We start from the raw sequence: 24,601 nt of genomic DNA on the forward strand, positions 1-24,601 counted from the left end.
AGTACTGCGCTGGGGTGTCTTTTTATCTCTGTTTGACCTAATGCACTTTATTCTAGAGATTATGTACTTCTCAAGCAGCAAACCATACTTATTGTCAATTCACTGCTCTCGTGGCTGTTATAATTTACTAAATCTAGAGAATGTAGATAGCTGCGATTGAATAAACAAGGACAGAAGTAGTCTTCAGTCTTCTCCCTAAAGCAGAGAGAAGGTTTATAAGCAAACTTGAATTGGCATAGGCTATGCGTCTCTGAATTAACGAAAAATACACTATATCGTCTTAATTTTTTTTATTTTATTTTTTTATTTTTAGGCAATATCCATTCAAAGGTGGAGCCTGGGGAAGTTTCTTCCAAACCAAGTTCCATCTGCCTTACACTTGGTAAGATTCCTCCAAGATTCTGGCATATGTTTGTCTGTCTTTCTTTGGTATTAGTGTTTGCGAGTTTTTCTCTGTTTTAGTTGTCTCTATAGGTTTTTAAGCTGGAACTTGTGAGGATCTGTATGTAGGATTAAAGCTAAGATCAATTTAAATATGCCCATATTTTGATGTTTTTGGAAAAATGTGGTACCTATGAATTACGACTTGAGCCATGCAAAATTAAGTGACTAATAAAAAAAATACATGACTACATTGTTGACAATTTCTAAATCTGTGAACACATATCAGCTAATGGTTTGCTACTATGTAATAGCAAAAACAATATTTAATACCTTAAAATATCTCTGACTTCTTAATAAAAATTTGTATTTCATAGCTTAACATCAATGTAGTACAAAACAGTATAATGGCATCAATGACTATGATTCCAAACTTAGAGACTCAGATTCCAGAAAGGATTGAATACTGTTCAAATACTTCCCTATGCTCTGTCCCCTGCCAATCCATGCTTAACATTCCAGCATTAGTATTAGTTGTGTTTAAATTCTGCTAAAAATTTATTCATCCTGACACTGATTTCTGCTAAACCACCTGGGTTAAAGCACTTTAAAACTCTTACCATATATTTACATCTTCCTTTGAAGGAAATGCAGATTTGAGAGAAAAGAGAAAGAAGAACGATTGATGAGTGAGGCTCTCTCACCACAATGAAGAGTCGATGCTACTCTTAGGGAAAAGCACAGAAGACAAAGGATAAGTACTAAAAGTAAGCTCACCCACATTCGTTTTGCTTAGATTTAACCCTTACTTGACTCCCTGTAAGTCTACAAGTAATCTCTTACGCACTATGAGTCATGATGTGAACCTATTGATAATGCCCTATGTAGAGGCGGAGTGTTTGATCAAACAGTGTTCAGCAGGTACATTTATTGATCATGTCCAGTTGTTGAGTATGACTTTGAGGTTTTGAGATGGTCTGTTTGCTACAGTTTTCAATGAGGCCTTTATGTCTCTGAACCTGAGTGTGCAAATGAAGAAACAAAACATAACAAAACAAAACAAAAACATTTAAAACAAAACTCTACAAAGAGAAGAATTTGTACTTTTTCCTTCTGTATTCCTGGCATCTAGGAAAGTGTCTGGCACATGATAGTTGCTCAGTAAATATTTGTAGATTGAAGAAGTGAATGAATGAATGATAAATGTAGTCAGCAATCATGAAAGGGCAGGATCAAGACTGCTGGAGTTTAGAAAATATTGTCTTGTGTAATCAAAACAGAGCTGGAAGACACATCTGAACTGGATTCTCCTTCCTGGCGTGGGGCTAAATTGTTGTTTAACATTTAGATCAACAGCTTTGCCTCTTCCCAATCTAAGTTTTCTCTTTTGTAATCTGAGTGTTGACCATCATAAATTTCTCCACAAACTCAAGTAGCAAATATAGTCATAAGAACTTGATCTTTTTCCGATTAATTATTCCAAACCCCATGTATCATATTAGCCAGAAAACATTTGCTTCTTTCTTCCTGTGGAAATCTTCTGTTACCCTCAGGGCTCATACAATACAGAGCAGGGAGACTATCAGAATATCACCAATCTACGCTGCTCTTTTTTTGCGCTGCCACGTGGGGTTACAGTTGTCAGATGACATCAGGCCACCCCGAGATGCTGCTCCCCGGTGCACATAGCTGGCCCTTCTGCTGTGGCATCTTCAGGGAGGGACAATAATTCCAGTCACTAGAGTCAGCTTGGTCATCTCTTAGGTTGTAACAATTAGTGCTTAACTCTGAATCCTAAACCTAACTGTCTCCCAGGATGCTCAGTCAGCGTAAGGACATGATCTGCCCTGCTGTTTGCTGTCTTTCTGAACCAGAACCATCACTCTCTTTTCTTTGCAGGGTTTGCACCTACAAAGTGGGCTGACTTTCTTTTAAACCTTCAGAACATAAACTGTTTAATCGTCATATCTGTTCACTGTAAGACCCACCTGCATTTGACGTATATCAATTTAAATTTTGATACATTTAATATTGCCCTCCAAAAGGTTGGGTCTTTTTACACATTCTTTCACCACCCAAGAGATGGCCAGACAGTCAATACGTTCCATTGTGGCAAGGCCTGACAGTCTCTTTTATCTGGAAAAGGGGGTTAGTAACTGAGATCAATGTTGATTATGCTGTCTGGATGCAGCTGGAAGCATATTGGTACAGAGGGGGTAATTGTATTTTATACCCTGGCAAATACGATAACAAACCCTTTTCCCAGGCAATGGGGCATGTTGCCAACCTTCTAAGAAACATATTTCTTGGTGGTTTCAGATATTCCAAAACCCACCTTTTGGAAGGAAGCCAGCCTCTTTCCAGAGGTGAATTTCCCATTTTAGGAATTAGAATAGCAGTATACAATTGTAATCTATCTCTTCGCAGTGTGAATGGAGAAAAAACAAAGTATTGTCCACAGTATTGGCAAGCTATGATATGTCTGAATTTAATTTTGAATCTCATTGTTAAAGCCAATTTGAGGGAAAATTGTGAAACAGATAGAGACCTACCATTAACACCTTGCCCTCTACCTCATCAGCTCCTTTTTCCATTCCATCACCCTGTTCCCTGCAATTCCAACGCTCAAGGTCCCAGGGCCTCACATATGTATGTCCCCTCACCCCACTCTTTCAAGGCATTGTCAAGTAATTCTTGCTAAGGCTTTGTAACTAACATATTGTTCACTGGTAAATATTAAGGAAAATTCTGTACAAAGAGAATTTGCATTGCTGAGCTTTTATTGGATCATGAGTGTAGTGTGTCTGAGTGGAGTGTTGCCTATTATTTCAAGTTGACCTGGTCACAAAAGCCCTACTATAGGGGCTTTTGGGAAATGTCAAGACTCTAGCTCAGCCTCCCAGCATTGTGATCAGGGACTCTGAACATGTGGGCATAGCCTGCCTGGCTTCGTCAATAACCTTTTCTGATCCTCGTTCTTCCCACAAGATATGTAATGTTATGCTGGAAACTCACCCATAAAGCCTTGTGTGTGTGTGAGGGGGGAGATGAGGTGAAGTTGGGAGGTTTGACACTTTAGTAACTACCTTCTCCTCCCACTCTTATAGAGGGGACCTGCTCTGTCTCATCACATCCGTTTCTACAACACCACTGAGGTAGTGAATAAAATGAAGAATCGGGAGCCTCTTCCAAAAGGTTACTACACTAACGTGAAATATTATTAGCTACATTTTCCTGTTTTCTTTACCAATGCACATGATTTTCACTGCCTTATAAGTGTTTTAAAATTAAAAATATAAGCATATCTAATTGAAACTCACTCAGATGGTCAATGCTATGTCAACTAGCTAGACCATCCCAACAGAGCTTCCAGGGAAGATAAGCCTCTCATGACAGCCAGACTATGGTAGCATTGCCAGCATATAATCCTAGAAATGTTACTAATTGCGAGCACTTTGATCAGCTCTTCAAATGTAGTATGTGTGTGTGTGTGTGGAGGGGGGGTTACTTTTAATATTTTAAGAGGCATTCCCACCATTAATTGATATGACAAAATTTGCAGAGGATGAAAGTCATGACTCTAATTTTACGTATGATCAGACACATAATTTCAAGTTCTACCTGCTTGAGTTGTCAGTTTTAAAATCACTTACTTTATAGTCAGGTTAGATGTAAGAGGGAGAAAAGAGGAGATGACACTAACCCAAACTGCAACCAAGTTGTACAATGTTCCATTCTTCTTTTCATTTAAACTTGTGGGATTTGGGAGTAGGCTATATTTAAAATCTATATCTTTAGCACACACTCTAAGCCCTGACTCTTTTTTTTTATTAGTAATGTAGAACTGTTTTCTTTTTTAGGAGAGGTGAAATGATTGCATAGACTTTCTTCAATTATATTGTACCATATGTTGTAAGATAAGTTACATGAGCATATGTATTTCATTATGAATATAAGCATATCAAGAAGAGAACACAGGATATTTGGACACTTCCACTTTATGCCATCTCTTCTCCAACCCCATCAAAACCCCTGAAGTCTCAGGAAATTTGGATGCTAATCACCTGTGAATCTTCTCACATAAAATTTCCAGTAGTTCCTGAAGTTAATACAACCAAAAATGCCAATAGAACAGACTTTGCTGTATTACAGAACATCTGGTTCTGATCCTGGCAAGAGAAAATGAAAAGTAATGGAAACCAACATTTTGCCAGGATATGTTTTTTTCAAGGTTCTTTTTTAGAAATGGGCAGAGATTCAATGGGCATCGATTCCAGGAATTGCTCGTTCCCTCCCCATTTTCGTTTCTATAGCTCTTTCAATTATGCACACACCCAGATTTATATGCAGCCATATCTTCTTTTATTTATAGAGCAAATCTTCACTTCACTAGAAATTTCTGATCTATAAGGTGGCATACTTGCAATAAAGTCAACATGATAAATCTTTCAAGTAACAGGGTTAGAGCTACTAATTAGAACGTGTTTTGCATTTACTATTTAAAAAAACAAGTTGTGGGTGTTCACAATGTCAGTGACACTGGCCTCTTTTATTGTATTCATATTTCTCAAAGCTTATAAATCCACAAGAGATCTTATGTTTCACAGAAGCAATACAGTTCTAAAGACAAAATATGCTAGTATGGTTGCTGTTAAAAAAAGGAATTTTTAAAAGTGCAACATTTAAAACAGGAAAATAAATGTGTGAGTGTGTGTATATGTGTGTGTGTGTGTGTGCGTATCTATCTGTCTCTATATAGATAGATACACACACACTTATACATATGTATCTACATGCAACAAATATAATTTAATTTCATATAGAAGAAAACACACTCTGGATCCTTTAATGAAAAGGAATAAATTTGTCCATGTATTTAATATTATAGGAATATTTCTCAATAAACTACATTCCTAGAAAAGTCTGAAGAGGTGTAACAAGGCATAATAAGGTGTTTGTCTAGGGATGCATTACATTTCATTTTATTTGAAATTAAAGCCAAAGAACGGTCAGATGTTTGCAACTCTGCTAGGAAAAAAAGAATATTTTCATTTTCCCATCTCTGTATACCTCCTCCTGCCCTGTAATCAAAGTAGATTTCTTGTGAGAAATGGAATTTCAGATATTTTAGACAGAGAAAGATAACTCAGTAGAAACAAAGGGATGATATGAAAGAAATCGTATAAAACATATGGGGAAAATAGGGGTTATGAGGAGCCAGAAATTCAGAAAATCAGAACTAAGTACTTTTAAAGCAATTCATGCCGTTACTGATACCATATTTCTATCGCATTTATATAATTTCATTGTTTCATAATTCAAGTTTCTAAAGCTTTCTGATATAAAGTTTCAATCCTAATAAATTAAAAAAGTATTTCTCTTCAGTACTTTTATTCAACTTCTCGTTTTAAAAGAACCGATCTGCTAGAAGTTCATCAAAATCCTGGGAAAATAAAAGATTTGGGACCTTTTCAGGTTTTCTCAGAGTACTAGTGCAATTCTATGAAATCTGCCCTACTCGTCGATCTTCAGCTTCCTGTTAGTAAAATGGATCTACGACAGTCGGACAATTAAGTTCGTGAATTTTCCATCGTGCGCTTACACAGTGGAAAGTTCGTGAATTTTTGTATAATCAGCGGTGTTGCCTTCCTCTGCCAAAAGCTTGTGTTTTTTCAAGGACAAACACAATTCTATTTTTCTCAAATCGGGAAATTCCCTAGGAATGAAGAAAAATTTGCACTAAATCTTTCAAAACATTAAGTCCTGTGTAACCAAAATTAAACCTACACAAAATATTTTTCAAAGTTTTCAGCACTCCCTGTTATCCTTCCATATGTTCAGTGTTTGTTTTTCGTGCTGAACAAATAAAAAGGGGAAATTCATGTTAAGAGAAGTATGTTAGAATTACTTGAGTGAAGTGCTGTCTATCTATCAAAGCCATTCCCAGTTTTGCTGCAAACTGGATGCAAAATTTAATTAATATGTATTCACAATATCATGCATGAAAAACACATGCACCCCAAAGGCTTAGGCAGGCCATGATTTGTCAGGTAAATACATGTTTTGATATGTGTCCAAACCCCAAATAAAATTTTGAAACCATTTGGGAAGGTCTCAAGTAAATGTTCTTGATATTTAAAATATGCTCTGCCTTACCATATGTTTGTAGAATTATGAATATTGGCCAGTTTCTCTTTGCGAACAGTTGCAGTGCTAGGACTGACTTTTAGAAATTCCTCACTATAGGAGAGTGTCTCAAGGATCATGTGAATTTTGTGTGTATGAACTACATGAATTTTTAAGTTTTGAAGGATTAGTGACAGGGTAGTGGGGTTGGTTTAAGTTCAAGGACTCGGAGGCAAAATTAGTTGCAAAGAGGGAAGGTGTACTCTTTGGAAATAGCAACGTAATAAGCCTTTGGCAGCAACAGGGTCTCTTACCTTTGTGAGCAACTTGGCCAATTCGTGTGTATCTGAACCACTGGCAAATAGTTAAAGACAAAGTATCCTGAGACACATGCAGTGAGGATGAGAGATCTATGAACAGAAGCCACAGGGGCAGTTGCGGGCCACCAGCTCGATGTCTTAAGGAGAGCTGAGAACAGTATGCCATGAGGAATAGAGTAAGAGCTTTAGAACAAAATGAACTGGTTTTGCATTCCAGTTCTCTTTCTAATTGGTAGCTCTGGGTAAGCTGCTTAATCTCTCAGACCTCTAGACTCATCATCTGTCAAGTGGGGGTAATAAAATCTATCTATACAAGGTTATATTAAGGATGAATGAATTAACGAGTGAATATGTCTAGCGCATATTAGTCTTTCCATAAAAACTCTTCTCCCTCAGCCTGCTCTCCTTTTGTGATCTTATCCATACTCAAGGCTTAAGCTGAGATATATGCTGATAACTCCCAAATCTATACCACAACCCAGACTTGCAGTGTTTCAGGCTCATAAAGTCAACCACTCCTCCTCTCTCATTAACTCTCAACTGGGCTAACACAGTAGCTCTCTAAAGTCTCTCTGCCTTCTCCCCTCAAATTCATTCTCCATGCATTTGGCAAAATGATCTAACTAAAATGCAGACCAACAAGCAGGTCTGTCCCTTTTGGGAAACAGTCAATCCCTACCTACAGCAGGGATCTGTGAAAACAAAGAGGGCCACAAAAAAGAGTGTGCAACAAGACTGTATGTGGTCCATAAAGCCAAAAATATTTACTATCTGGAACTTGACAGAAAAAGTTTGCCAGACAGGACACACTCCAAGTCCTGACCCTCACACACTTCTCCTGAATCTTGTATGTTGTTTAGCCGCAGAGAATCTATAATTCCATGCCTCTGTGCTGTGGCACATTGTGTGATCTCTATCACAAATGTCTGTTCTCTTCACCTGGCTAATGTTGACTCATTCTTTCATTTTCACATTAGCTTCCTTCTCCTCCAGGAAGCCGGCTTTAAATAACTGCCTCATGCATACTAACCAAGCAGAGTCCATTGTCTTTTTTCCCTGGGTAGTCCTGTAATGATTTTTGAATATCCCCAATATTACAACTCACATTGCATTATTTTTCTCATATGAGTCACACATTCTGGCTTCTTTGCATGCCTAATAATATTTGATTGGATACCAGAAATTGTGAATTTAACCTTGGTAGGTATAGATATTTCTGTATTGTTATAAGTATTCTTGAGCTTTGTTCTGAGACACACTTAAGTTACTTGGAAAGTGTCTGACTGTTTTCGATCTTGATTTTCAGCTTTATTAAGCTGGATCAGAGTAGTCTTTAGTCTAGGGCTAATTTTGGTCGACTATGGAGTAGTCAGCCTAATGCTCTGTGAATTATGAGATTTTCCACTCTGGCTGGTGGGAAAACAAATTATTCTCAGGCCTCTGTGTGCTTCAAGTATTATTCCTTCTAATCCTTTCAGGTGGTTCTTTCATTGGCCTTAGAGAGTTCCCTCAGCTACACGAACTGATCAATACTCAGCTGAAGATCGGAGGGGACTGTCCTGGGTCTCCAGGCCTCTCTCAGTGCAGCATTCTTCTTTCCTGTAGTCTGCCATGAGAACGCTGCCTTCTTGGTCTCCCAGAACTCTCAGCTCTCCTCAACTCAAAGAGTCCACTGACCTCTGACTTGGTTTCTCTACCCTGTATCATGGAAACTCTCTCCAGGCAGTAAACTGGGCCAATCACAGATCACGTGGTTTACTTCTCATCTCTCAGAAATCACTCTCCTTAGTTGCCTGATGTCTAATGTCTTAAGAACCATTGACTTACAGGATTTGTTCTCTGCAAGTTGTTTCAGCAGGAGATTAAATTCCTGTTACTTCATCTTGATCAGAAGTGGAAGTGTCATATTATAATTATTGATTTATTACTGTATTTCCTTTTACTAAACTGTGAGGTGCTTAATAGTAGAGCTTTGCATTTCTAGCACATAATATAGTATTGTGTTTTACACATAGTAGTTTTTCAGCAGGTTTTTTTAAACTAATGACTACGGCAAAAGAAAAGTGAGGAAGAGAAACAATTCAAGACAGAGCCTAGGTTTTCTACAGAGATACCCAGAACACTATTTGTGCCAGAGCTCTCTTCAAACACAAGACTGAACTATCTCCAGTACTAATCTTAAAGCAAAGTTGTCTACAAAGCCACTTAAAAATGGTAATCAATGTGTAATGTATATACTATTTACCACTATTAATCAGAGCCCCAAAAATATGGTCTTATAATATGAAAATCAAACAATGTAGTTTGACTTTGTCTGATAACAAGTATTAAAACTCCCTGAATTACAGAGGTTCTGTCATTAATAATGATTTGACCTTCTCTGGTTACACTGCCATGTTATGAGAAGACGATTATATGATGTTTAACTAAAGAAATGTTTCAGTTATTGCTTTCATTATACATATCATGTAGATTATTATCTTAGACATCATTACCTGACAACCTGACAAACCTGTACCCTTTAGTGGAAGGAAATGATATGGGATTGACAATTACTAATGTTAACTCCCTATTTTGAAAGAGCTGTCACTAGTGGAGCTAGCTTAGAATACAATTATGGGTTGAATTGTGTACCTCAAAATTCATACATTGGAGTCCAAACCCCCAGTACCTCAGAATGTGACCTTATTTGTAAATAGGGTCATTGCAGATGTAAGTTAAGATGAAGTCATATTGGAGTAGTGTAGGCTCCTAATTTAATAGGACTGGTGTTCTTATAAAAAAGAAAACAAAGGTGGGCAGGAATTTGGATACAGACATGCACACAGGGAGAACACCGTGTGAAGATGAAGGTGGAGATCGAGATGATGTCGTTACAAGTGAAAGAATGTCAAAGATTGCCAGCACATCACCAGGAGATAGGCAAGCGGCATGGAATAGATTCTCCACACAGCCCTCAGAGGGAACCAATTCTGTTGATACCTTGATGTTGGATTTCTAGACTGTAGAAGTATGAGGCAATACATTTCTATTATGTAAGCCATTCGGTTTGTGGTAATTGATTACATCGGACCTAGCAAACTAATATAATTGCTAAGTTCTTTGAGTTAAGGTGTAGATCGGGTATCTAGTCATCCCTAAACATAAGGGTATAAAGTTGGAAATTAACATCTCTTGAGCATCTTCCCTGACAGTATTAGCTCATTTAAATATCATGTTTCTGTGATGTAGGTCTTCTCATCCTTATTATTCACATGAATGCATTGAGAATTTGGTTAAATAACCAGTCCAAACTGTAGAATCAGAATTCTAAACCCTAGTTTGTCTGATCCAAAGCCCATATTTTTTCTTTTATACCACAGTGTCCTTCGAACACCAGACACTGAAGAAGCAGAAGTCAGCTGATGATCAACCTTGATTCCATCCGCAACCGTAATTCCCATTTGCCAGGTAAGGGCAATATTCACAATTTTGGGGATGAGGACGTAGGCATCATTGGGGGAGGGGGTTTGTATCCTGCCTTCTGTGGGGTCTAGGGCAGGTTATATGGGGCTTGTAACAAGCCTGTATAGAAGAATCACAGCAGAATTCTTTAGGGTTTTAGAATGAAATCCTTTCGTCTTTGTCAAGCGTTTGTTCTCCTTTTGGGAAATAGCTAATGATTTGACTTGGTACCGATCTCTGATAGAGACTGAATCCTTAACATGGAATATCTGTTGAAAATGTGTTGGAAAACAAATCTCTGCAGGTCACTTGTGTTTCTGCACATCTTGTTTTCAGGTCTAAGTACTGGACTATCTTTTTAAGAATGTTTGTATAGAAAACAGCCTGGGAAGATAAAATTATGTGTCCCTTCAGTGCAAATGTTGGGCACATTTGCTAATTACCCCTTTAAAAGATTGGGGTTTCCTAAGTGCAGGAGTCCTCAGCTGTGACACAAATCTGTGTGTGTAGCATCCACGGGTGCCCTTGGAATTTTGGAGGCAAAGGGAACAAATACAAACACGATGCTTTGTCTGCCATGAGTAATAAAGTCCTTCATCTCTAACCCAGAAATCATACTGTGTTTCCCCGAAAATAAGACCTAGCCGGATCATCAGTTCTAATGTGTCTTTTGGAGCAAAAATTAATATAAGACCCAGTCTTATTTTCCTATAATATAAGACTGAGTATAATATAATATAATATAATATAATATAATATAATATAATATAATATAATGTCTTATATTAATTTTTGCTCCAAAATCGCATTAGAGCTGATGGTTCAGCTAGGTCTTATTTTCGGGGAAGCACAGTATGTCTTCTGCCAGCATCTATGAAACTATAGCAGGCTAACTTGTTAGCTTGTCCAAAGAGTAAAAACTCAGACCCTTTAAAGTTCATGACAGTTTTGGTGACAAGGGTGGGATGCTGACAGGGACATGGCTTTCAGGAAGAGGAAAGGACAAGGGCTCTTTGTGGACTGGGTTGGGGGTGTCTGAGAAGCCTTCCTAGGCTCCAGTAACAAATGCTGTCACCTAAGAGGTGGATGAGATGGGCAAGTAAGTGTCTCCTATTATCTTGCCTCTCAGTGAGGCTGAAGGCCAGGATGTAGAAAAGAAACAAGCTGCCTCAGTGGTACATTTGTTGTTGTTCACTCTCCTCCAGGCAGGAGGAGGAGGTAAGGAGTCTCTAAGTCTAATATAGAGATTTGGGAAAAAAAGCATTAGAAATTCATTTGGTTGAGCCATGATGCTCAAAACCAGAAGTGCCTTACTTACTGCCACCAAAATTAAATATCATGCTTTCATGAAGTCTGTATCTCTATCTCTATCATCTCTATCTCTATCTCTATCTCTATCTCTATCTCTATCTCTATCTCTATCTCTATCTTTATCTCCATCTCTCCACTCCTGTTCCCTCATTCTCTCCCTCTCACTAGATCCCAACCTCAGCTACTTTCTGAATATGCTGAGGAACATTGGAGAGAGGGAGGACTTCATGATCTATGGCTATGGTTCTATTAGAAACAAGAACCATCTTCATTCTACATAGACCAGGGAAGAAGGGGTGCCCAGATCCCACTGATGGGTTTTAGGCAGGGATCACAGTGGAGGAGACAAGCTAACAAGATGTATTGAGTGGAGCCATTTGGCCAATTCAAAGTACTGTTTGTATTGCTTCTATAAATTGATGTGTTCTATGCTTGTACTTCCTTGTCATGTAAGTACCAAAGGAGATTATCCCAATCTGGGAAGAGCTGCAGGTAGAGAAGTGCTAGTGGGAGATACTCTACAGCCACTTGTCACAAGAAGGGCTTCAGGATTGAATATGAGTATTATTCTTTCCTCTGATATTCAAGCTTTCACTATAAAGATCGCATCTTTTCTTCTGGCAAGTCAGAAATCTCAGTCTCAATAGCCCTGACTAGGATGTTATCATGCTTCTGCTAACAGGGGTCACTGATAAACCCTAAGAAAAGTCAGTTTACCGAGAGTAAATCCTGGGAGTATAAACGTGGGTTCACAGTGCTCAGTCCATTCATCAGCCAAAGAACAACTGCTGTTTCTTTGGCCCCTCATCATCAAAACAGGAAGTTCAGCACCTTATTGGACCCCTTGGGTATTGAAAATGGTACAAATCTCTGTAACTGACGCTTTTGCCTATTGGATCCTCTAGCAAAGAAAGGCAGCCTCCACCTCGAGGCAGCACTGGGGTTTTAAACTTGTGGCCTCCCTGACATATCTACCAGGTGCACACCTTTGGATAAGCAGCTATGAGTTTTCTACTAAACTCTTATCAAAACTTAATATCTGGCCCACGGAGGTCTTGTGACTCTCTGACTTGACATCCCATCTTTGGGTGGCTTAATTTGGAATCAGTGACTAACAAGGTAGGAAGAGCTCAAAAAGCATGTTTGTCAATGGGAATGATATATTCAACAGACACCAGTGGAATCTGTTTTTCATGAAAAAGTGCCATCTATTCCCTTGGGGGAAAGTTTAACCTCCTCCACATGAAACTAAATCTAACCAGTGTAGACCTTGATTCTCAAAGACTCTCCTAAATATCTGGGTTGACCAGTTTTCAGGCTACTGATCAGCTGACTCCAGAAACACCATAAAAGCCTTTGAAATTACTCTGAGTCACAGTTTTGGTTTTCCAGACCATTAATGATGTGCCTTTTTATCACAAAACTACTTCCCTTAGCTCCTCTTCACCTAGGCCCTACACCTTAGCAATTGAATTTGGTCATTGAATGCTGGTATCCCTAGAAGGGGATAAACCTCTTTCACCTGCTTCTACATGATTTTCAGAATGAAAGTTGTTGGAAGTCAAACAGATTTAATTTAAAAACTCAGGATTCCATCTTAAACATTATTGCAATGATGAACCTTTCTTTTCCCTAATCCCAGTCTAACCTGGTTGATACATCCTCTAGGTGGCAGCCTGTCCAGAAGACGGCCTATGAGAATCAAGCTTAATTGTGGTTAAGTTTTGTACAAGTGCTCTTGAATACCTGACACTTTGAGATGAAGAGACTGGATACAAGTAAAGCATGGCTGGGGGGGGGGGGGGGAGGATGGGAAATGAAGTTATAGTTCCTGAAATGGAACAAACTGATTTGTAGTGAGGGAGGGAGAACCTGGAACCTGAGAAGGGGCCACCTTATATCCTGGCAAATATGAAAAAGGGAGAGGTACTGATGATCTTGGTGTCTTCCTCCAGAAAGACAACACCCTGGAGTAGCTCTTTCAAATTGTTGCAAGTGCCTTAAAATGAACTGACTGCTGGGTCTGCCGTACCTTACTTTGGTCCATGGTTTTGACCATGGTTTGTTTGCTACTCTCTTTAACCTTACCTTAAATTCTATCAGTGGCAGCAGGGGATGGTCTGAGCTCCTGGGCCTCCCCAAAACACCCATCAACACCTACAGACGTTGACCCCACTCTCATTTGCAGTCATTTAACAGGGTAGATTAATGCCATCTAGTTGGTATCATGGACAAATAAGACAGATTGGACTAGCTCCCCTCAGGCAGTGCCTTCAATGAGTACAGGACCCAGTTATTCAAAATGAACTAGGAATCATAGGACTCTCTAGCCAGATAAGAAGTCACACAGAAGGTACTGCCAACCTGAACCACCAACTAATATAAGTCTCACTGAATGCCCCAACACTTGTAAACATTTTTCCCCCCAGGAGGAGTACCATGTGTACCCTCAGGATCGTACTGCTTTTGTGGCAGACATTCATTTGCTTACCTCTGTGAAACATATCCACTGTGTGTACAGCACCCATTCAGGACTATCTCCATATCTTCCCCTTGAGATTGATACAAACATCAAACTGATGTAAACAGTCTACTTACTATGTCGTGAGCAATAAAGTCCTGACCCAGGAGTCTTGTGCCTTCTGTCAGCATCTATATGAAACTGGCAGACTAACTTCTCAGCCACAAGCAATGTAAAACTTTAGCTCCTTCGTAGTCTTTGACAAGCTACCAGCATGAGCTTAGGATAACCATTCCTTCTTGACTATGAAATTGAATACATACAAGAGCAGCAAAATGGAAATAGTGTCCATGGTGGAAAAGTAATCAGCTGACTCAGAAGGTAAAAGTTAGATGCATGAGCTGATTACTCAGCCCCTCAGTTTTCCTAGTGCTACATTGCTTTCTCTTCTTTAATTTATATGGTTTTCTGGAGAGTTTCCTATGATCTGTTGTCTGGGAGTGAAGAAAGCTCAAGTCTAGTTTATTAGCTTTTCTTGATATGTTAGCACAAGCTGAAGTGGACTGCTGTGGTATACAGCCCCGTTCAGCAAGACTGTGAAATCTTCCCAGTGGGGAAGATTTCTTCTCTTTGAAAAGAAGGAAGAATAAACTGAGGTCAGGTTCTATAGTGATTCTGGATAATGACTGACAGTCTGGCTAAGTTTTTATTCTGTATGTAGAAGATGTTCTAAAAATGGGACCAGAGCCTGAGAATAGTCATATCTCATGTGACTGCTCAACAAAAGACCTCTATTGCTGAAGATATTTTTAATCGTCAGGCAGACAGATGGTCTACTCTATGAATGAGTGTATTGCTTTTGTGGAAGTGCTTTTTCTAGTTAACTCAGTGTGTGATCAATGGGTTAATGAACAAGCGGCTCGTGGTGGGAGGGACAGAGGCTATTACTGAACAAACAACCTGGACCTCTTTAATTCTCTTGGTTTGCTCAGGCCACTGTAACAAAATACCATAGATTAAGTAGCTTAAACAACAATTTATTTCTCATAGTCTCTTCTGGAGACTGGAAGTCTGAGATCAGGGTACCAGCATGGTCGGGTTCTGATGAGAATTGACTTCTGGTTTGTAGATTGCCTTCTTCTCACTGCATCTTCACATGGTCAAGACAGAACTTTGGTCTCTTCATCCCCTTATATGAGTACCAATCCCATCCAAGGGGCTCTACTCCCATGGCCTCATCCAAATCCAATTACCTCCCAAAGACCCCCACATCCAAACTCCACCAAATCAAAGATTAGGGCCTCAGAATATGAATTTGGGGAGGACACAAACATTCAGTTCATAGCATTAAATGAGTCTAACCTGGCTGCTGCCAATACTGAATGCCTATCTTCCCAGCAGCAGGGACCAATCTGACTCCATTACGGAACTGTATTGCAAGGACCAGTTATTAGGTTGGTGCAAAAGTAATTGCGGTTTTTGCAATTATTTTTAACCTTTAAAACAGCAATTAGTTTTGTACCAACTTAATAGCTACCAGATGACAGATTTAATTAAGTTGAAATTCTTCCATCATAAAACAGGAAGTAGTTTGTACTTATTGAATTAGACTCAGATTCAAGATTCTGTTTTTTCCTCTCCTTTATTGTTATATATCTACTAGTAATATCTTCAGTGGACTTACTGAATACTTGTTTACATTGTCTTGGTAAACAACAAAATGCAACTTCAAATTGAGTCAGATCTGATAATCGTGAGCTTTAGTGGATTTATCATAGATGCTATCTCTAAGATACTCCCTGGCTTTATAGAATATCCAGAATGACATATTTCTCAAAAATTATGTTATCTCCATGTAATTTCCATAACTTTTTCCTTATACATCTTAATTTGTTGCATCCTGGAATCTCTATTTTGTAAGTCATTGTTTTCAAACAAATTTATGATGAAAATAGCTATTCAACAATAGTCTGTATGTTTTATAGAAGCTGCCAATAACCCTAAAATCTCAATAACTTTCAAGATCTTGTCTCATTTTGCCTGTCTTACTTTAATTTTTTCTAAGTACCTTACCAAAATTTCCTTTTCGTCATGACATAAGTCATTAAAATTTAACTTCTCCAAATAATTTCATCACAGTATATTTAGTTGATTCAATAAGTATTTTTAAGCTCTTACAATTTATGTAGTATTGCCTTATGATTAGGGAATGGAAAGATGCATAAGACAAACTCCTATGCTTATATCATTAGCAATTACAGAAAGTTTCACCACTCATTCAGTAAAAGCTTCTCGCATACCTCTAAAATCTTTGAGTCTGAAAGACCCATAGTTGGAATAATGTTCTTTAGGGTAGCAAAAAGACAATATAAGTCTAAAGATATTCCAGCACCAATAGACTGCCTCCCCCACTGAACCACCTACAACCAGTTAAATATAGATATTAAGCCATAGAGTCATATTTAGTTTAATTTAGGGTTCTTTATGTTTCAAACTGACAGCCTTATAAGCTGTTCAGTTTCTGCTCTGAGAAATTTGAATGCTGGTGTCTCTAAGAGATTTAAAGTTTTAACTTTGTATTTCTATTTTGTTTAATAAGCACTTTTCATAAACCATCATTTCAAATCTTTGCTCAAGAAAAGTAAGTTTTGTTGTAACATTTCACCTAATTTTGGAAGACATTTTTTAAAGACTAGTCTCCAACAGGCAAGGAAATTATCATCTACTGCAATACTAACTAGAATGAAGTTAAAAATAGTAAAACTTATTTCATAAACTGGCATTTTCTTTATAGTTCTTCCCAGTGTTTTTCTTTCTTTTTTTACAAAAGAATTTATGTTATAATTTTTTAAATCTTCACAAAAGTGATATAACTGCTGCACAGCTAGGTTATAATAACTGCACAGCAAGGATTCCCAAGTATCTTGCCCTTTGTTCAATGTCTTTTTTTGCACCTTGAGAAAGGTTATTGTACAATAATTACACACCTTGTTATAACTTATTACTTTAGTATTTTACACTCTTCTCTTATTAGCAAAGAGGATGGGATGCAAAACAAGACTAACAGCAAGTATTGACAAAAATAAGCCCATAATAATTGCTGGCTCCAAGCAGAAGCACTGATTATGATTAATACAATTAGATTAAAGTAATGAGAAAAAAATATACAGGTAATATATTAACAACCCTCCAGATTTATTTCTTCTTTTTCTCCAGGATACAAACACTTTAAGTAGGAAAGAGTTGAGAAGAGTCATGTTGAGAGAAACACACGTGCACACACACACACACACACACACACACACACACACACGGGGGGGGCGGGAGAGAGAGAGGCACAGGGATATAAATTGGGGGAAGGACTTCATTTTTTCACTACATATCTAACTTCCTTACTATCAAAATTCTAGTTTTCCCCCAAGCAGAAAATCATAACAGTAATATATATCATCTATTGTTGTCTTCTCTATCTCCCAATTTTCAGTTCTTTCTTCTATGTTTAAGTGAGTTCATGACCAATTGTTAAAAGATGCCATTTCAACCTCCATTATAATAGCTCAGGAATCATTCATTATTATAAGATGAGAGCTAGCATACTACTTCAGGCGAACAATAGGTAGGATAAAATATGGTCATATAGGAACTCACTTATTCAAATATTTATTGAATGACTGTTATGAGCTAGGCACGGTCCAAGGCAGCAAATTTATTGTTGAGCAGGATAGATATAAATCCATGTAATCATGAAGTTTATAGTCTGGGAGGAGATAAATGCTGAACAAAAACTTAAGGTGAAAAATGTCATGAAGGAAAAGTACAGGTGGGGGCATGTAATAGGAACCTAAAATACTCTGGAATGGGACCAACTGATTTTGAGACAGTGAAGAAAAGCTTCCTGGTAGAAGGAAACTTTAAACTAAGCATTGTAGCCTGACAGAAGTTAGTGAAAATATTTCGGGGTGGGAAAGGGGAGTTGATAGAAATTAGAAACAACGGTCCCACAAAGAAAACATATGTAAAGGCCTGGAAGTGGAGAAAAGCCTACTGCAGTCCACGAACTAAAACAGGGTTGGTATAACTGCAACACTGAGAACAAGTGAGGCATTCTTTAAAGGAGTTTCTTAAATCTCTGTCCTAAGCCCTCATTTTATGTTGTTTCTAAAGCTTCAATGAACCATGGCTTTTATTTGGACCTATAAGGAAATGGTTTTCAATTATATTTCAGTAGATCAGACATCTCTGAACTCTACATCATTATATACAGGAGTCTATTCAAGGTCTTCAATTGACTGCCTCAAAATCACCTCAAATTCCATATATATAAAATCAGACTCTCCATCCGCTCTGAAAATCCTCTACTAGTGTTCCCTGTCTTTCCATTATCTTGTCTTATTAACCAGAAAGTTAATAGTCATTTTAAACAATTATCTCCATCTTCCTCGCCTATCACAGCTAATCTACAATCAAACATGTTCATTTTACTTCTTTCCTATCTCTTGAGTAGGTCCATTTATCTCCATCTCCACTGTCACCACCTTAGTCTAAGTAATCCTCAGCTCACCTCTCAACTACTAGAGATTCACTCCCTGGTTTTCTTATACACATTTTCCAGTCATGCCATATTTATTCTCCATACTACAACATTAAAATCATAGATTTCCTGCTTCTGTTTAGAATGGAGAAAGCTGGAAAGAAAACGACTTTCACCCTTATTAAACAAAACAAAACAAAAAACTGGGCAATCTTCAAATTCACATCTTTTCTTAAACTACTTATAGAGAAAAGGTCATAGGGCAAGCAACTAACCTGAAATCCAAAGAAGACAAGTGCATGCAAAGAGAGACGTGATGTTAACACTACCTTACTTGAGGAAGATGCCACAGAGCAGAACTAAGAAGGATTTAGATAAAATTTTAAAGAAATTGGTAAATCTGAGTGTGAGCTAAGAGAATAGAACTCCTAGGGGACACAGATGTATGAGGGCAAAAAGAGTCCAGAGAAAGCATCACTTACAGTGCTGTGGGAAGAGGGAAACAGCTTACACTGTGAGAAAGATGAACATTGCCACCCATGATCTTTCTCCCCTATCTTCTTTATTGAACAAAAGTGTTAAAGTGCTGTGAGAAGGGCAACAGATAATAGCCCCCTTAGGGCACTGTTAAAATCTCATTCCAACGATGAGTTGGCTAGGTTGTGTTTTTATTCTTGGTGGGAATAAAGGAGACCAGATATGTGATTATAATGGACTTCTAGTTAAAATGAGCTATTTCTGACTTGTAGAGGTATGCTCTAAAAATACAACTTAACTCTTCATAAGCTTAAAGAACAACTCATTGCATCTGGGGGAGGGCAACAGAAAAAAGCCCTCTTCTCTGGGGGTAGTGGCAAAATATATGCTGTGCCAAGAAGTAAAGCTGAGAAGAGGGCAGGAGCACTGAGAAAGCCATATAACCCAAGTCCAGGGAAAGAGTGCTTCCTAAGACTGATACATAATCAGAAAAATAGAGAATAGCTCTATACTTTCCCCTACTGCCAGGCTAACACATTTAGAGTAACAAGTAACAGCAATGCACTGATGTTGGAGGGAAAAGAGCATGAAGAATAAAGGAGAAACATAGAATGTGATAGAATAAAGGAGACACCTAAAACTAAGATTGGAATCGATGTTGAGAAAAACTCTTTGGCAAACCAGCTCCCACTCTACACACAAAATAATGATGGAGAAATTTGAAATCAGTGGTAAACTTACAATAACTACAGCAGTAATAAATCCCAAGTCCTGCTCAACTCTGAAAAAACAGACTAAATCTCACACTAATGGCCTAGAACCAGGAACATGCCTAAATTGCAGCCATAAAACCTTAGCCTCTGCTGTCTAAATATGACATTCAAATTTCAAAAATAACAGCAGCAACAAAACAAAACGTAAGCCACATAAAAAGTCAAGCAAAATAACACAGTGGCAAAAGACAAAGCAATCTCTTTAATTTGAACCAGATTCAGACATGATACAGGTGTTGAAACTATCAAGACAGAAAATTTAAAATAACTTCAGCTAATATTTTAAATGCCTTAATGGAAAAGATGGGGGGAAACTACATGAGGTAAATTATTTCAGCTTAGAGATAGAAAATATTTCTAAAAATCAATCAAACCGCTATAGATGAAAATACAATAACACAGGTGAAGATTTCCTTCAATGAGTGTGTAAGTAGATTCAACACAGCCGCAGAAAGAATAAGAAAAAGATAGCAGAAATACATTCTCTGATGCATTGCATTTAAGGATTTCTTTATTGAAATAGTTTAATCTTCTACTATTATTACTAAAGAAGCTATTGCAATATTTAAGAAGGAGCTGATGAGGACTTACACCAAGTAAGGTAGTGGTGGAGATTGGAATCTCCCTTTAAATCTACTAAGGACATGGATGATAGAACCTACCCCCAGGAAAACAAACAACAATTTAACTTGTCAAAAAATTCAAAAAAGAAAAAATTAAGAGCCTCTGGAGATTGTTATAAGGGCATACAATGAAAGATTAACTATCATTTAAGATAATGTACTAGTTTTCTATGAGAAAAACAAGAGTCTGTGGCATTTGAGTCATGGCTACTCCTTTCACAACTTTCCCCAGTTCTAAACTAGGGAAGCACTACTCCAGGCATTGTACTCTAGGCAGGTACAGTGAAGAATATGGGCTACCTACCCAACCATCTCCAAGTCAGGAGCTACAGTTTTAAACTAGGAGGGTCAGGTGAACAGAATTTTGTCTCCCCAACTTCTACCCCAACCTGGTGTTGAAGAGGTCTGTTCTATGCAGGTATAGCAGAAGACTGGCTCACACTTCCCCTCCCAATCCCCACACATAAAATAGAAGTACTTCTCCAGGTGTAGCAGGGTGAAATACTAGATCCAATTTTCCTCTATCTCAGCTTGCTCCAGTTCAATGCCAGGAGAGGCAAGCCAATAAAACTAAGGGAAAGCCACTACCCCAAGGCCCATTCAGAGGGTAAGAGTGTCACTCCAGTAAAAGCATGCTTCCTTTTCCTACCACTGATGCAGTGCTACAAGGATTCTGCCCAGCAGAAAAGGCAAGCCATAGGACTGAGGATTTCACAGCTGTACAGAAGGGAACCAACTTTATTGGGAACAGAGCAAGGATAATCTATGCCTAAAGGCATTGTCTAACAGTGGACAGATAGGGAGAGCATAATTAAGAGAAAGCTAAGAGCTCCATGATACTAGTAAAACAGTAGACCAGCCAAAAGTTTAATAGAGAGAATCAGCACAATCAACAACCAAGAAGAGCCCTCTTGGAGTCAACTCTGGAGGTTGAGAAGGTTATGGAGGAGCAGGATATGGAGGATACTTGAAAGTTTTCCCCAAGCCACACACAGCCTCATTAACACAGAAGCCTCACTGGCACATATGTCTTAAGCAAAATTTCTGGCAAACACTGACTAAACCATACTCTAGTCATGGGGTGACTCCTAGAAATCCAGGATTAAAAATAAAATCACACTCATTCTTGTCAATCTGAAAGACTATGTTAGTACTCAAGGCTGTACCCTCTCAAAGAAGACCAGAGAAAGAACCTATTACTCCCTAACTGAACATGTGGGGAAAACAGTAAACCTGATCTGTGCTAGCACTCTGCAAACCATACATATATCACAGTACAGAATTAAAATCTAACTGGGAAAATGAACTTATACATGACCTTTAACATATAAGTTATTTATATTTACATAAGGGTGATGACCTTATATTTAAGACAAACAAACAAAAATGTTACTTGAGGTAAGGAGGGCCAATTCATAATGATAAAAGGCTTAATCCATTAGGAAGACCTAGCAACTATATAAACACAAACACGTTTAAAATAAGAGCTACAAAATACATGAAGCAACAATAACAGTAGGGAACTTTAATGCCTTGCTTTCAATAAATGGCTAAAACAACTAAGCAGAAGATCAACAAGGAAACTGAAGACTTGAACAACTATAAACCAACTAAATCTATCAAACATCTATAGAGCACTCCACCTAACAACAGCAGAACACATATTCTTCTTAATTGCACATGGGATATTCTCCAAGATAGACCATATGGTAGGTTATAAAACAAGCCTCAATGAATGTAAAAGGATTGAAATCATACACAGGATGCACTCTAACAAGAATAGACTAAAATTAGAAATCAATAACAGAAGGAAATTTGGGGTATTTGCAAATATGTGGAAATTCACACAATCTTAAATAACAATTGAATCAAAGAAGAATCAAAGAGAAACTAGAAAATACTTTGATATGAATTGAAATGAGAGCACAATATATCAAAATCTATAGAATGCAGCTAAATCAATGCTTAAAGGGAACCTGAAAGCTAAAAATGTCAATAATAAAAAAAAGTATAAAAGATCTTAAATCAATACCATACTATTCTGCCTTGAGAAACTAGAAAGAACACAAACTAAACCTAAACCATGGAAAAGGAAATAAATAATAAAGGGTAGACTAAAATAAATAAAATAGATAATATAAAAAGTAATAGTGAATATCAAAATCAAAAGTTAGTTCTTTGAAAAGATCAACAAAATTGAAAAAAGCCTTTAGTGACATTGACGAAGAGAAAAAGAGAAAAGATTCAAATTAGTAAACTCAAGGATGACAAAAAGGACATCGCTACAATTCCTAAGAAATTAAAAAAAAAAAAAAGACTATAAGGGACTTCTATGAATAATCATATGCCAACAAACTAGATAACTTAGATGAAATGGACAAATTCCTGGAAACACATAGACTACTAAAGCAAATCAAGAAGAAATAGAATGCCTGAATATACCAATAACAAATATAAGATTGAATCAGTAATTAAAAAAAGAAGAAAAACACCAAAAAACTCCCAAGACCCGATGGTTTTACTGGTGAATTCTACCAAACATTTAAAGAAACTCTTTGAAGAAATAGAGAAGGGAATACTTCTCAATTCACTCAATGAGATCAGTATTAACCTGATAGCAAAACCAGACAAAGATATCACAAGAAAACTATAGACCAATTTCCTTATGAATATAGACAAAATCCTAAAAAAATAATAATAGTAATTCTAGCAAACCAAATTCAGCAACATCTAACAAGAATGACAGGTATCCCCCCACTTTCCAAAAGTTCACATTACACTACTTTACTTTCATGAAAGACCTACATTAGTACCTGTTTGTTCTAACTAAAAGGAATCTGAAGAGAATTATCGCTTTTATGAAAAAAAAAAAAAAAAAACACAAAAAAAAACACAACACTGCAAAGCAAATCAGCATTCAGCACTTATTTTGTAGTGAGCCATTATAGGGGTACCACGCACCCCCAGCAGTGAGAGTGGCACTGCCATACTCCCCTGGAACTACACTTAGCATGTCAGCATAAGCCACCATACCTTTGAACTGTGTCTGTGAGCATCTGTGCTTTATCTCTATTTATTTTGTGCATTCACCAGCAAGATATGTCCTAAGATATCAAAAAAATCTAAGCGATCTTGTAAGGGTGTTATGCTTAGTATAAAACTGCACATTATTAAGCATGTTTGGTATGATTTAGGTTATCTTTTGTGTCTGGGAACACTAAAATGTTTTCCCATACATACTAATGGTAATTGCTTCTTAGCTTTAAGTCATTTCAGCTTACAAAAGATTTCATAGGGACACTCTACTTTTGCATAGCAGAGGAAACATGTATATACTATGACTAACTGAGATTTATTCCAGAATGAAAGATTGGTACAATGTACAAAAATCAATTGATGTAATACACCATAACAGTATCATAATGTACAATAACACCTAACCATCTCAGTAGATACAGAAAAATCATTTGACAAAACCTAACACTCTTCCACAATTAACACAATAAGAATAGAAGTCTTCTCAACCTGATAAAGGCATATACAAAAAATCCACAGCTGAAATAATACTTGTGAAAAATGAAAAGCTTCCCTCCTATAAGGAAAAGGAATGTCTGCTCTTGACACTTTTATTCAATATTGTGCTGCAGGTTCTAGCCAGGGCAATTAGTCAAGAAAAATAAATAAATGGCACCACATTGAAAAGGAATAAGTAAAACAATTTCTCTTTGTAGAGGACATCATCTTATATACAGAAAATTCTAAGGAAATCACTAAAAAACTATCAGAACTCATAAACAAGTTCAAGTCTACGAGATCACCATACAAAAATAAATCACATTTCTATACTCTAGCAAATAGCATTCTAAACATGACACGAAGAAAATAATTCCATTTACCATCACATCAAAAATAATAAATTATTTCAAACATAAATTTAAAGAAAGAAGTATAGCATTTGTACACTTTAAAGTGCAAAACATTGTGGAAAGAAATTAATGAAAATCTAAACAAATGGGAAATATCCCCAAATCTATCTGCAGATTCAATGCCTATCAGCATCCAACCAGCTTTGTTGCAAAAATTGACAGTTTGATCCCAAAATTCATATGGAAATGACAGGAACCCAGAATTGCCAAAACAAACTTGAAAAAAAA

At 37.4% G+C, this 24,601-nt stretch overlaps 1 long non-coding RNA gene across 1 annotated transcript in view; it reads left to right on the forward strand.

Moving 5' to 3' along the window:
• Window positions 1–322: 322 nt before the first annotated feature.
• The window catches only part of LOC141568776 (uncharacterized), a 156,485-nt gene continuing 132,206 nt past the window's right edge, over window positions 323–24,601 (forward strand). Inside the window, exons 1-3 of the long non-coding RNA XR_012491965.2 lie at window positions 323–382; window positions 1,027–1,148; window positions 10,190–10,277. This is a non-coding gene — a long non-coding RNA (uncharacterized LOC141568776). The remainder of the gene's footprint in view (window positions 383–1,026; window positions 1,149–10,189; window positions 10,278–24,601) is intronic.

This window comes from Rhinolophus sinicus, chromosome 1, assembly GCF_057876585.1.
Source record: "Rhinolophus sinicus isolate RSI-liver-muscle chromosome 1, RSI-T2T, whole genome shotgun sequence".
NCBI classification, from domain to species: Eukaryota; Metazoa; Chordata; class Mammalia; order Chiroptera; family Rhinolophidae; genus Rhinolophus; species Rhinolophus sinicus.